This window comes from Gopherus evgoodei, chromosome 1 (assembly GCF_007399415.2).
Source record: "Gopherus evgoodei ecotype Sinaloan lineage chromosome 1, rGopEvg1_v1.p, whole genome shotgun sequence".
Taxonomy (NCBI): Eukaryota; Metazoa; Chordata; order Testudines; family Testudinidae; genus Gopherus; species Gopherus evgoodei.
Genome location: NC_044322.1, coordinates 305,116,894 through 305,130,463, shown reverse-complemented (window position 1 = coordinate 305,130,463; position 13,570 = coordinate 305,116,894). Strand labels below are relative to the sequence as shown.

General features: G+C 40.9%; 1 protein-coding gene across 4 annotated transcripts in view; it reads right to left on the bottom strand.

Moving 5' to 3' along the window:
• The window catches only part of TAFA2 (TAFA chemokine like family member 2), a 321,301-nt gene extending 310,242 nt beyond the window's left edge, over window positions 1–11,059 (bottom strand). For 3 of the 4 annotated variants that reach the window (XR_003998513.1, XM_030548872.1, XM_030548869.1), the window contains exon 1: window positions 9,723–11,059. The gene's annotated coding sequence lies outside the window, so the exon portion shown is untranslated. Of the gene's footprint in view, window positions 1–9,441; window positions 9,700–9,722 lie in introns of those variants that run through there. The other variant, XM_030548870.1, reaches the window with a different exon arrangement.
• Window positions 11,060–13,570: the final 2,511 nt, after the last annotated feature.

The window sequence follows — 13,570 nt, the reverse complement described above, 5'->3', positions numbered from 1 at the left end:
GTTTCAAGATTACTCTGCAGACCAAAATATCTATTAACCAATGGGACATTATTGCACTAAAGGTGATGTAAATAATATGCTTTTTAAAAATCAGAGCCTAAAAGTGTATTCAGTGGATTTCAAATATGTATTTACAGTAGACACAAACCTTATAAGAGCTTTAAAATGTATACTAGCAAAATGCTTGAGAAAGCCAAATTGCCTCTAATTATACTGGAGATAAACTCCAAAATATTAGACCACATATGCTCAAACAGAAAGAAGCTAAGAATGGCAAAGGTAAAGCTTCAGCTTCCTTTTTGTTTGTTTTTCCTTATGCAGTTGTACCTAACTATTACAGGGATATAAGAGCATGAAGGGAAATATGTGCAGTAGTGACCAGGTTCAGATTTAAAGATGGAGAGCCAACTGTCTAAAAGTGGAAGTTTCAGAAATCTTTTGTATTCCTTCCTTTTGTTGGCTGGTGTCTGAGCTATGAAATGACTCGGCAGAATCAAAACACAGGTACCGTCAGGAAGAGTATTTCCATCAAAAGATAAGCTTTATAAACCAGAAAATAATAAGCAAGTTGCCATGAGTGTGTATATATCTGCACATAACAAAAACTTCCCCAGTTTGGGGTCCACCACAGTCAAAAATCAGCCAATGGGTGTAGAGCCCTGCATTCTTTTGGAGATGCTCATTTCTCTGTCTCCCATACAATCAATTTATAGTCCTTCCCCTGGCCACCATGCCACCTCTTAATCATCAAGGACCAGATAACTGTAGCATTGACAAGGTGGTATATTATCTAAATCCAGAGGGAAGAGAGAGCCTAGGATTCTAGTTTATCTACACAAAAACAGGATCTTAAAAATGGGAGATGTTGGTTAACTTTAACCATCAATAGCACTACCAGCTCTACCTATAATAACCAGATCTGAATATACTGTATATTGCATTAGTGCATATAAACAAAGTGTCTTTCCTTGGGTTCTTGTAATATCATAAAACAAAAGACCATATCTTTACTTATTTGTTACTATCACCAGACCACAAGATAAAACTAACAGCCTTAACTTATACACAGCTGGGCTCTTATTTGTTAAAATACATAGTTAAATGGGTCTCAAAACAAGTACCAGAATACAGTCATGTTGATATTTTCTTGTTGGAATATGGTAACCAATTTTTTTCCTAAGTTCTAAATATGACCTCATTTTTTGTGAGAATATCAATATCTTGTATACCATCTCAGATAGTGACATTTTATTCTATTTCTACACAGGTGACATCACTTTTGAACAATAAGACAAACTATATTTGTAGTTTGTAATACTAAAATGCCTGGGTAGTTTTATAAAGTTATATTAGCTATCCGTTATTACAGCCTGCTTAGATTTTATTTCTATCTTTGTTTTAAATGTAAGTGTATGTAATATTTGCCATTGATGGATTATGGAGAATTTAAGCTGTGCATTAATCCACCAAGTTTGGATAACAGTGCAAGATTCTCAACGGCTTGTTGGTCTAAGGCAAAGGTTCTTAAAAACTGTGGGTTGGAATCCCCAAATGGGTCATGGCCCTGTTTTAATGAGATTGCCCATGCTGGTATCAGACTTGCTGGGGTCCTGGACCAGAGCTGAAGCCCGAGTCCCACCACCCAAAGCGGGGCTCAGGCCTTGGCTTCAGCCCTGGGCAACAGGGCTCAGGTTACAGGCCCCCTGTCTGGGGCTGAAACCCTTGGGCTTCAAGCTTTGCCGATTGGAGTGGTGGGGTCAGACGGGCTCAGACTTCAGTCCCGCCTCCTGGGGTTGTGTAGTAATTTTTGTTGTCAGAAGGGATTGCAGTACAATGAAGTTTGAGAACCACTGGTCTAAGGGTATGATTTTTTTCTTAAGGTAAGAAAGATCCCTGGTTCAAATCCTGGACAACCCCTCACAAAGATTGAGATTGGCCCTCTGTCTTTAAAATCTGGAGGTAAGGCTAGATTATCGCAATGGTCCCTTCTGGCCTTGGAATCTATGAATAACATCCCACCAATGTGCCTCAACCTGATCACTAAGCAGCAAGAGTAATCTGCTGTCAAGGTTCCTTCCCTACTCTGAACTTTAGGGTACAGATGTGGAGACCTGCACGGACACTTCTAAGCTTAATTACTAGCTTAGATCTGGTATCGCTGCCACCATCCAGACTTTTCAGTGTCTGGATCACTCCCTTTCCCCCCAAAACTTCCCCTCCCTGGGCAGCCTTGAGAGACTCCTTCACCAATTCCCTGGTGAGTCCAGATCCAATCCCTTGGATCTTAAAACAAGGAGAAATTAACCATCCCCTCTCCTTTCTCCCACCAACTCCTGGTGGATCCAGATCTAATCCTTTGGATCTAAAAAAAAAAAAAAAATCAATCAGGTATTAAGAAAAAGGCTTTTAATTAAAGAAAAGAAAGGTAAAAGAAAACTCTCTGGGAGAGATTAGCATACTAGCTACTCTCACGGACAACAGATTCAAAACACAGAGGATGTTCCCCTGGGCACAAATTTAGTTACACAAAAAAAAATACCCAAATACCCAATTTGATTCTACCTCTAATTGCATAAGACAGGTTACAAAGAAATAAACATAAACCTATTTATTCCTTTCTAAAATTTACTACTCTGATAAGAGGCTGGTTCCTTGATCTTTTTCACTCCGGCTGAAACTGAAACTCTAAACAGAGGAAAATCTTCCCTCCTTCCTTTTGAAACATCTTGTTCCCCCATTGATTCCTCTGGTCAGGTGTTAGCTAGGCTAGGTGAACTTTTTAACCCTTTACAGGAAAAAGAGGCATTAACCCTTAACCATCTGTTTATGAATGTGCCTCAACCCTGATCACTAAGCAGCAAGAGTAGTCTGCATACATGTCCAGGCCCCAATTCAGCAAAGTATTTAAGTGCATGCCTAACTTTAAGAATGCAAGCAGTCCCACTGAAGTAAAAAAGGGAACTATTCACTTGGAAAACACATGTTTAAGTGCTTTGGTTGATAAGGCCTCAATCTTTGGCCTCTCTGTGGACATCAACAGCAAGCATGCCATTTTTGTCTATTGCTTTTGTGTTTTTTATGATCTGGACATTAGATCAATAGGAACTGGACTGAGACCACCAGTTCATCTCACATAAGCCACCAGAAAACTTCCAAATGGTATTCGCTTTCAGTAATTACTGGCCTTGGTCCAAATTTCAGGTAGTGATCTAAATGGGAAAGGTCCTGAATCACATTATCTATCCTCTGAGCCATCAAGACACCATTCCCGTGTATTTTACACTATTACATGTAACGATACAATATCTTGCTATGAAGTATGGTCCAGCTTAGAACTCAAAGGGCCAAACTGAGATCTTAGGTTGCACGGAGGTACATTCCTAAAAAGCCCCAGCTGTGATGGTAACCACAGAACATAGTTTGAACAAACTACTCCTGGATCCCCCAAAACTTGCTGTTGTGAGACTGCATATTACTAAGACATAAATAAATGTACTATGTAGTTTTTATCACATATTAGACCATTGCTGCTCAGTTTTACTAAGTCAATGAACACAGCATAGCTGTAATGCATTCTCCTTGCATTTTGGTAACAAAGAAATTGCCATGCTGGATCAGACCATGATCTGTCTCCAACCATGGCCATGACCAGCTGCTGCAGAAGAAGGTGCAAGAAACCCTGCAGTAGGTCATTATGGGATTACTTGCCCCAGGCAAAGTTTCCTCCTAAACCCCTCTAAGTTAGACATTGGTTCATGCCTCAAAGCATGAATTACTCTCTTACAAAACATACGTCTTAATATGTACTATTATAACTATGGAAATTCTTGCTGTTCATATAAATGTCCAGTATTCTTTTTCTGTTGTGTATGTTCACTTGCTAATTTGCGGAGTTCAGCAATTTGCTATGGCCATCCCTGTCATTAATGCAAATAGGTGGAGATTCTCATCACTAAGGCTACATTTTAGTCAAGGGTATTTTTAGTAATAGTCATGGACAAGTCACAGGCAGTAGACAAAAATTCATGGCCTATGACCTGTCCGTGACTTTTACTATATACCCTTGACTAAGTCTTGGGGGTGGCAGGGTGGCCCAGGGGGTGCCACATGGTCCAGGAACAATGCTGGTGCTGGGGGCCGGGCGGCAGCACACAGCCCAGGACCTGCATTGATGCTCGGTGTGGGGGCTGCAGTTGGTGGGGCTGGCAGGCTCCCTACATGGCTCCACGCCTCCCCAGAAGCAGTGACATCCCCCTTCTTTAGCTCCTAGGCAGAGGCGTGGCCAGGCTTTCCTGCACACTGCCTCCGCCCGAGTGCCAGCTCCACAGCTCCCATTGGCCAGGAACCACAGCCAATGGGAGCTGAGGGGGTGGTGCCTGCAGGAGGAGACAGTGCACAGAGCTGCCTGGCCACACCTCTGCCTAGGAACTGAGGGATGTTGCTGCATCCAGGGAGCCTGCCCCGAGCCCTCACCCCTGCCTGCACCCAACCCCCAGCCCTGAGCCCCCTCCCACACACAAACTCCTGCTGCTGCTGGGGGGCCGGGGGCAGAGGGGAAGTGCGGTGGCCCAAGACTGCCCCAGCAGCAACCAGTGCAGCTGGCCTGAGAGCTGCCCAAACTGCTCAGGTGGTCCCAGGCAAGCTACACCAGCCTCTGCAGAAGTCATGGAGGTCCCAGAAAGTCACAAAATCCTTGACTTCCTTGACAAACGCACAGACTTACTCATTGTCCACCTTTCCAAAAAGCTGTCAGTATTGTCACACATTGTAGTTCATAGTTTGTCCCTTCCTCGGCATTGTTAAATAAGATTCTCATAAGACAAAAGCTATAAACAATGGCACAGTGGTGTTAACAGACTCATATTTGTGATTCATATTATGAGAGTCAAAAATAACATATCAGCTGCAGCTACCAGAAACACTATTAACATAGTAGCCATTATGAGGTTTGATAACCTTATAACAGGTGGCTAACTAACCCTCTTCCCAGCTCTCACACATGCATTTATATAGGTGACTGGTTCCATACTGCTTAAGAGAAAAGATCTGTTCTTGCAACTGCTTACTCATGTGAGCAGTTTGTTAGCATGAATAAAGGTCTGCAGGATCAAGTCCATAGAAAACATTTTCCATAAACCGCATGACAAATCTTACATTCATCACCAGCTACAGTTGCAAAGCATTCTGCAGAGAACTATTCTGATGTACCAGAAAAGAAGAAAAAGCTAAGAAAGCGTGTTTGGCTACTTGCCTCCATTTTATCTAAGTGTACAGTGTCCCACCATAATTACTACTGTGAAGCATGATCACATTATTATTTTCTCTCTCCAAAGTGTTTTCTGAAATACATTTCAGGAAGGGAGCTATATAAAAATGAATTGAATTGTATATCTGTGGAAGTGAGAAAGCGTTGCTGTTATGGAAGAGTGCTTTTGGCTGACATGATTATTTTGTTGTTTTCCTTTGACAGACAACTGACTGTACATAGTGATAAAAAGATGACCAGGTGCAGAATTAGAGCATAGAAATCCCAGCTTTACTGTGCGTTATCTAACACAAGGAAAATGGCTACAAGCCAAATGAAATGATTGTTATTGGTGATGTCACCATTCACCATATTCCCAAGTAACTACGGTCTCATTTGCAATGTGGCTACCAGCTGACATTATGTCTGCATATTGGATATAGCTGGGTTTTGCAAACCTAACTTGTTTTTTTTAAATACAAACATATTTCTGTGATTTGCAAAACAAAATACTAGGGCCAGATACTCTGCTGGAGTAAACTGGCACAGCTCCATGGGCAGTACTCTCTTTTTAAATGTTTGTAGTTTGTGTTCGAATATAGAGGTTTATGCTTAAAATGTATTACACATAGGTTAGTTTAATGTTTAAACTCTCCAAAAATTGAACTCCATATTGTACAGCCAGTAAGCAACAACAACAAACAGGTCTCCTTACATCTCTACTAAGAAAACCAAAATTGAACTGTTTGCATTTACATTTGTTGCCTAAAATATCCTCAGAAATAAAGTGAAAATTTAATGATGTTCTATAGCTAGAGATAATGGGACAGATCCTCAATTGGTATAAATTGTCTTAGCTTCCAATGGAGCTATGACAATTTACACTGGCTGACAATCTGCCCCATTATTTGCAAATGCAAAGAATAGGGTTGTGTTTTTTAATATCCAGAAGAAGCTGATGACTATAACAAACGGGCCCTCAATCAGAGCACAACAACATTTATTTCCATTCTTTATGAACCCTATTTCAAAGGGAAAATGGAGTGGGGTACCTTTATTTTCAAATGAAATGCCATTTCCAGCAGAATTACACAACATTACAAAATCAATGGCGATGAGACAATGGACATGTCAGTACTGCCTTTCATTTAAACATGATGACTAAATATAGATTGTAAATATGAGAACCAACATTAATTAATTGGTTTTCGCAGTCCTCAGTTTCTTTGCCCTTCACAGTGGCATGCAGTCAGTTTGCTTTAATTTATTTTGTTTTGATGATATTTGATTAAATAAATACACTGATGAATTGCGTTTGTAAACGCCATCCATAGATCACAAGAAAAGAGTATGCTTGATGTTCGTATTATGGTGATCTTGGAAGGTTCCCCCCCACTTCAACTTTTAGTATTAAGCCAGCAAGCAAACACACACACACACAGAGTGCTGAATAAAGTTCCCAGTTCTTATCTGACAAGCAGCTGCAAAATAATATGACTTAATGAGGCACTTCTAATAAAATACAGCACAACTTAAAAGGGAGGCATACAACTGTTTGCTCATTGATAGAACTATCATTCAAAATAAAATTTCAAAACAATGGTCACATTTTATATATGAATAGTAAATTATTCAAAGTTTCCACAGTCACTGATGAGTGCATGAGATAGTAAAATACTAGACATTTGTCAATTACCCATAGTCAAAGCTAATACATAATTAGTGCTACATAATTGTCTTCTAATTGACAATTATGCTTTACACAGTTACTAGTAGGCAATAATACATTCCAGAAGAAAAACAGGATTACACTATTAAATATTACATATAAATGTGGTGACACTCATATTTGAAAAAATGCCTAGGTATTTTGTGCCTATCAGAAAGTACACCGACAGTTAGCAAAGAGCTCCTTTAGCAGAAGTCTCTTTCACTTAATAGATAAAAGGAAAACCTATGTATTCATTCTTGAAAACAGAGTCATTCTGTCAGTTCCACTGATTAAATTATGAAAGTTGATGGCTACTAAATGCTGTTGTGCAATCTTAAAGCAGACAGGCCACCACATTGCTTGAACATAAATCTAAATGAGGCACAATGAATCTTCAATCTGCCATTGTAACTGAATCTCTAGTAGTATCTGTCTACATACTCATTACAATTCTCAACTCCACTAATTCTGCTTATGGTTCCCCGCTAGCAATATCAACTGCATGACTGTATCCCTATGTGTAAAGTGAAATCCCTTGGTGCTCTTGAGACGTGCAAAAATGTTACACTATATGTCAAATACATGACAAGGTGCTAGATTAGCCCTCATTCGCTGATTAAAACAGTATGACAGGAATCAAGATTTTATTTCAAAATCACCTAACAACTAGACAGCATATCTAAATTCATTCTTTCAAAAGCCTCCTGCTCAGATAATATATGGTACTCAGTATAAATATGCTGTGAATAGCAAGACTGATCTAATACAAAATGAGTGATCATTGTAGTCCTCTCTTCACTAAAATCATGATACTGAAATAGTTTACATTTACAGTAAGAACAGTATTGTAGCTTGGGAAATCAGGGCAGTAATAAACTGAAAAAAAAATTGATGCTCAGGTGAACATCACCAATACAATATCAAAGCTGTGTAAGTAATATCTAAAACTGAATTTTAGCTGAATTCAAGTAACAGTGGTAAAGTAACAATTATGAAATTATTAAGGTTAGATACATAGGTATATTCACAGTGTAAAGTGACTGGAATGTTACTACGACATAACAAGTATAATAAATAAATCCTTTGTGCTCCTTTTAACAATTCTCTTAGAAGTAGGTCATGTTTCTCAAGTTTACCTAAAGCCATATTTCTGGGTGGGATAAGACTATTTAGTTTGTTTAGGTTTTTTTGTTATGCTCCATAAAGGAATCTTATAAGCAAATTAAAAATAGTAATGTATCATCTTATAAAGTAGCTTTAAGATGTTAAATTGGTACCAGTCTGAATGTTAATGTCTAAAAGCAGGTGGAAAGAAAGAGCAACCAGATAACAATCATCATGTAGTCAATAGTCATTTAAATTTATACAGTGCTGTCAGAAAACTAACACCCTGGATGTTTTATGGGGCTGCATTTGTTTATTATTTAAATTAACAGTTCTTCAGGAGTCAAAGCAAGATTTCTTAATTACAAAGACAACATTTATTATTGTGGAGGGTTATATGTTTGTTTTTAAAAACAAATTAATACTCGCCAAGCAAAGAGTGGAAAGAGACCATTGTAACTACACATATATAGTAATTCAAAGTTCTTCAGGTAGTTGTTTAACTTCCTGGTAAGGATGAGGACTAAAAGAGAAAAGCATGGCAACTTTGCTCCTAGCAGGGCACTGAAAGATGCTGCTCTTTGTGCTTTGCATATACAGCCTGGGCATCTAATCCCACAGCTAGCTTTACAGGAAATAAAGCAGATATTTAAAAAAAAAAACTTTGTCTTGCACAAGTACAATGGAGTGGAGGGGCTGGGAGGGGAAACTCTTCCCACTATGAAATAGAATACAGATAAAACGCTATTGAGCCGTTAAACTAGTTTATTGAAATGGGAAGAAACGAGCAAAACATATGGGCAAGAAATGACCCAGGTTAGATACCACGATTTGGGGAACGTTTATGGAGAAAGAACTGAAGTCATAAACCATGCGTTATGTAGACCATTTTTAAACTAGTCCTCAAACGATTCATTCTTTAACCGCTCCCTTAAGCCATCCAATAGAGTGATGTGTCTCCAAAAAAAATAAATCTTCCAATAGATGGGGTTCTGGAAGTTATCAGCCGTGCTCGTTATGAAAATAGTTACCTAGAGAACCCGATATCTTACTAAAACGTCCACCGTTTTGCAGAAATGTGGAGAATTAAATAATCAACAATGGACAGAATGTGGAGAATTCAAAGAAGTGACCTGACACATCTCATTGATCCATATTAGTGCACCGCTGGGCGATTTATCAGGTGTCCAGTAAGTTTACAAACCAGAACTGAACTGGAAAGTGGAGTGAAATTAAAAACAGTTCTTTAATCAAAACAGGCTTTTCTTGAACTTTTCTGTACGGAGAGGAGGGCTTGGAATAATTGACTCACATAAATACCGTTCCTCACTCTCGTCTCTTCCCCACCCCTCATGTATTCACTAGAACTTCTCCCCTCTACCTCTTTCCTCGCCCGGCTCTGATCGGAGATTACTGACTGGATACTTCCCGCATCTCTCTTCACCAAGGGTCCAGACAAGACAAAACGTGAAGGGCCGGGAGCTCGCCAGGATTTAGCTGGGGGGGGGGGGAGAGAATCTCTCTTTACACTCACCCGAAACCCGCACAACAACAAAACTGGTGGATGGGTGGGGGCTGGTTAGGGAGCCTGAGAGCCGGGAGCAGGAGCCACAGCTGCCTGACCCTGTCACATCTGGAGAGAGCTGGCACCTTCTCACGTACCTGCAGCCCCGCTTCCTTTTGGAAACGCTTAGCGATCCTCCTTCAGGTTCCGGGGGGAAACTCCAGCCTTATAGCCCTTGCATCGCTTACAAAATCCCCATCCTTCTCCGGCATTCACTGGCATTGATTTGTTCGAGGCGGGGCGGTGTTTTAAATTTGCTGTTTTAGGGTTTTCTCCCCTCCTCTAGGATTGTATCTTGAAATAAAACAGGGATCCGGCAACCAGGTGCGGGGGGGGGCGCTTTCGAGGGGGGATGTTTCTTGTGCACAATTTAAAAGGATTGTTTATAAAGGAGAGATGTAAGTTTTATATGCTAAAAAAGGACAGCGCAGCTTTCGCCCCTTTGCTAGATCAGTGAAGGTCCCGATTCAGCCTTGCAAGCAGAGAAGGAGGAAAAATTAACCGCGTCCTGCAGCAGTCCCCCTGTGTTATTCCACCTCTGATTGGTCTGCTTTTAATACACAGCAAGACTTTGCCCCCTCTCGCCTCGCTCCTTCTCCCTCTTGGGAAAGGTAATTGGAGAGTAAGAGATTCACCTGCAGGGAAAAAATCAGCCCTCACGTACTTCTCCAGATTGCTGGCTGTGGTGGGATTGTTCTAGGCAAGCTGAGGCAGCTGGTGGGGCTTTAAATAAATTCAAGCCAGGCACGTCCTGATGAGACGGCAGATAGTCCTTGCCTCCCCAGTGTTTATCTTTCCACTGCGGCCCCAGCTCCTCGATCCTTCTTGCAGTCTCCGATGTGTCCAAGCTGCGAACTAAAGTCCGGTTAATAGATAATGTGGCGGTGCTGCTGCCGCTGTATTGCCGGTAGCCCTTCCAGGAGTCCTACGGTCAGAGTTTCGGAGATACTAACTAGCCCCATGCACATCGTGGGCTGAATTGTATGTCTGCCTTAGATCTTCTCTCTCTTCTCCAGCACCCGCGCACAGTCACCACCCGGGAGAAAAGGGTGCGGGTCCAAGCACCAAGCAGGTGTGTCCTTTCTTTCCCTTCCGAAGACAGGGGAAAGCAGCCAGGTTAACACAAATAAATAGAGACACAAATGAGTAGAGGAAACGAAAAATCCACTCGGACCCAGTTTTGCAACTCCCTAGAACGTCAAGAGCTGGGGAGAAAAATGAGCGTGGAGCTGGTTTCCCCTTTAAAACCAATCTCTTTCGGGAGATTTCCCCTCCTTTCTTTATTGTGACCAATTCATGAATGAATGCCCTTCAGACCGGGAGAGAGCCCATTCATAGCCAGGAAAACCTGGGGCTCCTGGGTGAGCTTTAGAGTAAAATGGTATTGAATAGGATCGGGCTGGGCTGCCTCTCCCGCCCCCCCCAGCAGCCACTGAAGAAGCAGCTGTATCGCTGCTGCGAGGAAAAAGCAACGTGCCGGGTGGCTGCAGCAGAAAGAGGGACAGAGGCAACCCAAAGCCAAAAGCTGGCCTGTGTCTCCCTCCAGAGGAAGAAGAGATTCAGACACACATACTGACAACAGCAACTCCGATTTGAAATCTACACAAGGAGGGATCTTTGATCCCAAGGACACCAAAACATTGGGCTCTTGGGGGTAGCTTTTGAATGGACATTCCAAGAGGTCATTTAGTAAGGTTACAATCAACTCCAGTTTACTGCGTGTGGCACTTATCTATGGGACCACAGTCTTACTTTTATTCTTACCTTATTTCTCTTTGTGGCCTTAGCTGCGCAATGATCCCTTAGTTGCTGCATTTTTATTTTATTTTATTTTTTGCCATTAGTAATTTGATCCTTTAGCCCAAGGATCTTGGTTCACATAATTCAAAACACGCTCTTGGGAAAGGCTTTTGAAAACATGAGGCCACTCTTAGACACCCCTGCCTCCCTTCCTATGTGTTATTCTGCTTGTTATTGGCCTTTTATGCATTTCATCTTCTCACCCCTCTTTTTATCAGCTCTGAACACAGGTGCATTTAGGAGGATATTCTTAATAGTGCTTTCTTTGCTTTGGAATGGGTTTATTCTTGTATAGCACATGCTGTGTTTACAAATGAAATTATTATGGGACAAACTTGCCACCTTCTGTTGAGTAGCACCTGCACCTCACCCCCAGTAAAGGTGGCAGAATCTGGTCCTATGTCATTACTTTTGCTTAATAGAGGAGAGGTAGTTTAAGGCATATATTCTTTATGCTTTGCCTACCCAGTTAACAAAGAGCTCTCCAGCGTGATAGAGGTATTAATAAACTAGACAATACAATTAGATGTGTGGGTGTCTATTTGTTTTACATAAGTGTCAATCAGTGCAGAATTAAGCATCCATGATCTATTTCATCATTCAATTATTGATAGGTTTAAAAAAATCACCCATACCAATAATAAGATTAAACTGTCCAAGAAACAACTTCTGCAAGTCCCTTTACTGACACCAAACCCTGTATGATGGTAGTCAGTGAACGGTATGGGAAAGAAAGTGAAACAGAGAAAAACAGCAGAGCAGATTTTTTTAATCCACATTAGTAGAACATTGGTGACTTTTTCAAATAATACAGAGGCATAAAAATCAATAGATTAAAAAAAAATGCAGATAGCTTCATGATAACTGCTCCACTCTCACTAATTCAGCACTGCAGGGGAGTAAGAAATAGGCTGGCCTGGAAAGTGAACGTAAAAAAGTATGCTTGTTTGTGTAACAATTCTAGCAAAAACAGACACTGCTGTGCTGTGTGAGGGCTCTGGAAGCATTAAAGGATTGTTGGATTTTAAAACAGTGCGGTTTTACTTCATTAATTTGAATACATCTGATGCCACAAAAAGATAATTGAACTAGTGAGCAAATGTGCTGCTGCATTCCAAACAAGCTAAAAGTAATGCGGAAGCAGCACTGAAAATGTTACTAGCAAGGAATTAAAATAACCAAAACGTGGTTACAAGGGCATGTCTCAGTTCTTATACCGTATCTATCGTTATACAATCTGAATGCCTCAAATGTGGTGGAGTTGCAAGGCCATAAAATGAAATAGGCCCCAATCATGATTAGTGTCCAGTTGCTGTAGGAACTGTGGAGACATATAGGAAGACAGGATCCTTTCCCTGAAGTGGTTATAGCACAATCTGACGGAAGACAAACTACAGCTACAAACAATAGAGGAGAAGGGAGGATGAGAATAAAGTCATTCCTTCCCCTTTTGTGGGGTTCTTTCATACAGTAATAAAAGAAAGAAAAATATTTAAATAAAAATATAACAGTGTAATTTTTTTTTAAAAAGGAAACAAAAGTTGGCAGGAGTACTCGGAGTGAGGGCAGTATTTGAAACTAATTTAACTTTTTTTTTTTTAAACTTCCTACGTTTCAAGTTGAAGTGTCCCTCTAAAGAGCATGGCATGGGAGGGATACAAATAAGAGAAGTCTTCTCAAACTGTGGTAGTAGCACAACCATGAACATTCTCAGTCTCTTCCTTGCTCAAGCCTAGTTGCTAAACAGAATGAAAGGGAAAACTGCCCCTTATTGGGTCCTGGTAGACTTAAATTTTGCCTCTTAAAATTTGATGAGCCTATTAACAAGGGTGCTGGAACCATTTTTATAGTGGGGGTGCTGACAGCCACTGAATCAAACTGTAAACCCTGTATATAATGGAAACAACTTCACTCAGGGGGTGCAGCAGCACCCCCAGTACTCCTAGTTCCACCACCTATGCAATAGTTTTGCACCCAATAAGGTGCTGCTCCTGCAAGCTGTTCCAGGCAGACAGACCCCTCCTCTGCCCACACAGAGCCCCCCTGACTTCAGAGCATCTCTACATGAACACATAGGTCCAGACATATGGAACCATTTGGGAGACAGGGACCTTAGTTTTGCACTCTGTGCACATATGCCTGTGCC